Source organism: Somniosus microcephalus, chromosome 9 (genome assembly GCF_052327205.1).
Source record: "Somniosus microcephalus isolate GS21.2 chromosome 9, FLI_Smic_1.0, whole genome shotgun sequence".
NCBI lineage: Eukaryota > Metazoa > Chordata > Chondrichthyes > Squaliformes > Somniosidae > Somniosus > Somniosus microcephalus.
The window spans coordinates 145866712-145869820 of record NC_140995.1 but is presented as its reverse complement, the minus strand read 5'-3'; positions in this window follow the sequence as shown (position 1 = coordinate 145869820).

The window sequence follows — 3109 nt, the reverse complement described above, 5'->3', positions numbered from 1 at the left end:
TGTAACTTCAAACACTCGCACTCTCCTGGGCTCCCACTGTGTTTTCTTCCGCTGAACTCTCGCGCTCATGTGGGCTCCCGCTGTGTTTTGTACCGCTGAACTCTCGCGCTCACGTGGGCTCTCGCTGTGTTTTGTACTGCCGAACTCTCACGCTCTCCAAGGCTCCCGCTGTGTTTTGTACCATGTTAGAATCTAGGGGTGCCAGAAAATGTATTTGGCTTTTAAATAAGTTTCGTTTTCCTGGGAAGCTTGCATTAGAATTTGAGACAGTCTTTTTAATCAGTTAGATTAGGTGAAACATAAACATTCCACACGGGGGCCCATAAGATGGTCCTGCCAGGCTAGTTATCTGTTGTTTGTAAGTTAGGGTTTTGACTTTGTTAATGTAGCTTTAATTTGGCCAGTGAAGGGCCAACCTATGTTTCTTCCATTATTACTAATAACCATATTATAATCTCCACAGATAGAATTTGGAGTTTGTTTAGCAGAACTGCTTGTGAAGATAATTAAAAGTTAATTAGGAAAAGACATAGAGAAAGATAAGGTATCCATCTTAGAATGGGCCATTTGCTAGATGAAGGTGAGATAGCGACTGATTAGTGTGCGACAGCTCTGGCTGGGGCAATGATTAAGAGGGACAGGGCCGGGCCTTGTACTTGCTGGGAAAAAGGGGGGGAGAGTAAAAAGAGATAAGATGGATTCCAATGGAGGAACCTTCAAAATGTAAGAACAAGAAAGATAAATTGGATGAAGTAATGAGACCTTCTTTTGGGGAGGGCTTTCATCCAAACACCAAGACAAAGAACTTAAGCTGTCATTGGTTGATGAAGTTTTGTAGGAATCTCTATAGGTTAAATGGTCTTGTAAATAACTTGGCCTCAGGCCCACCCCTAAAAAGAGAATAAAAAGTGACACCCCAAGGGCTTGCACACAGACGGTGGAAGGGAGAACCGAACAGCTGGTCGAACGCTCTTTTAAGAGTGATCCCATGCTCACCATCGAAGGCCCTAGAGAGAGAGAGAGAGAGAGAGACCAGAAGCCAGAGAACTGTTTATGCCTGCCAGCCGACTGTCCGATCGGGTCCGAGATCAGCTGCTTGTCACGGCCATATGTTTTTGCTGTATTACTAATGTGTTATATTCAATCCTAAACTCTGATTAAACACAATATACCCACCATTTCGGTTTGCACTTGATCCTGTTTACCAGAGATACGTGAATCTCAACACCGTTGAACTCTCGTGCTCTCCTGGGCTCCCACTTCTTTTAGTCCCGCCGAACCCTCGCGCTCTCCTGGGATCCCGCTGTGTTTTCTACCACCGAGCTCTCCCACTCTCCTGGGCTCCCGTTGTGTTTTGTACCGCCGAACTCTCGCGCTCTCCTAGGCTCCCGCTGTGTTTTGTACCGCCAAACTCTTGCACTCTCCTTGGCTCCCGCTGTGTTTTGTACCGCTGAACTCTCGCGCTCTCCTGGGCTCCCACTGTGTTTTGTACCGTCCAACTCTCGTGCGTTCCTGGGCTCCGGCTGTGTTTTGTACCGCCGAACTCTCGCGCTCTCCTGGGCTCCCGCTGTGTTTTGTACCGCCGAACTCTCACGCTCTCCTGGGATCCCGCTGTGTTTTCTACCGCCGAACTCTCACGCTCTCCTGGGCTCCCGCTGTGTTTAGTACAGCCAAACACACGCGCTCTCCTGGGCTCCCGCTGTGTTTTGTACTGCCGAACTCTAGCGCTCACCTGGGCTCCCGCTGTGTTTTGTACTGCCGAACTCTCGCGCTCTCCTGGGCTCCCGCTGTGTTTTGTACAGCCGAACACTCGCGCTCTCCTGGGCTCCCGCTGTGTTTTGTACTGCCGAACTCTAGCACTCACCTGGGCTCCCGCTGTGTTTTGTACTGCCGAACTCTAGCGCTCACCTGGGCTCCCGCTGTGTTTTGTACTGCCGAACACTCGCGCTCTCCTGGGCTCCCGCTGTGTTTTGTACTGCCGAACTCTAGCGCTCACCTGGGCTCCCGCTGTGTTTTGTACTGCCGAACTCTCGCGCTCTCCTGGGCTCCCGCTGTGTTTTGTACAGCCGAACACTCGCGCTCTCCTGGGCTCCCGCTGTGTTTTGTACTGCCGAACTCTCGCGCTCTCCTTGGCTCCCGCTGTGTTTTGTACTGCCGCACTCTCGCGCTCTCCTGGGCTCCCGCTGTGTTTAGTACCGCCGACCTCTCGCGCTCTCCTGGGCTCCCGCTGTGTTTTCTACCGCCGAACTCTCCCGCTCTCCTGGGCTCGTGCCGTGTTTTGTACTGCCGAATCCTCACACTCTCCTGGGCTCCCGCTGTGTTTTGTACTGTCAAACTCTCGCGCTCTCCTGGGCTCCCACTGTGTTTTCTACCGCCGAACTCTTGCGCTCACCTGAGCTCCCACTGTGTTTTGTACCGCCGAACTCTCGCGCTCTCCTGGGCTCCCGCTGTGTTTTGTACCGCCGAACTCTCGCACTCTCCTGGGCTCCCGCTGTGTTTTGTACCGCCGAACTCTCGCACTCTCCTGGGCTCCCCCTGTGATTTGTACCGCCGAACTCTCGCGCTCTCCTGGGCTCCCGCTGTGTTTTGTACCGCCGAACTCTCGCGCTCTCCTGGGCTCCCCCTGTGATTTGTACCACCAAACTCAGGCCTCTTGGTGACAACATCTAACAGGCGCCACAATTGGACTTTATCTGGACAGTCAGCATTTTCTGGCCATGTCTGCATCCACAGACAACAATCGGCATCGCTCCCACTTCACCCCTCAGTGTCGCTGCTGGCTCTTTCCTCCTGTTGCTGCTCCAAAGGATTAGAACGCTGCTGCATGCAAGGGCAGGAATTCTGGCAAGGTCAGGAATTCCCACCACCGCGTTTAACAGCTAGCCATTTCCTTAAGCAGCAGTGAGAGGCAGAAACTGGAAGCAGCACTTGGGAGGGCGGGGAGATGAGGAGAGAGCTTGCACAAATTGGAGGGACTTATGCTGAAGAGTGGCAACATGAGGGAGAAGAGGAGAAGACTGAATCACTGGAGGAAGAAGAGTGCCAATAGCAATAGGGGGTGGGGGGGGGAAGAGAAGAGCACCAGCATGAACTGGGGTGGGAGGGGTAG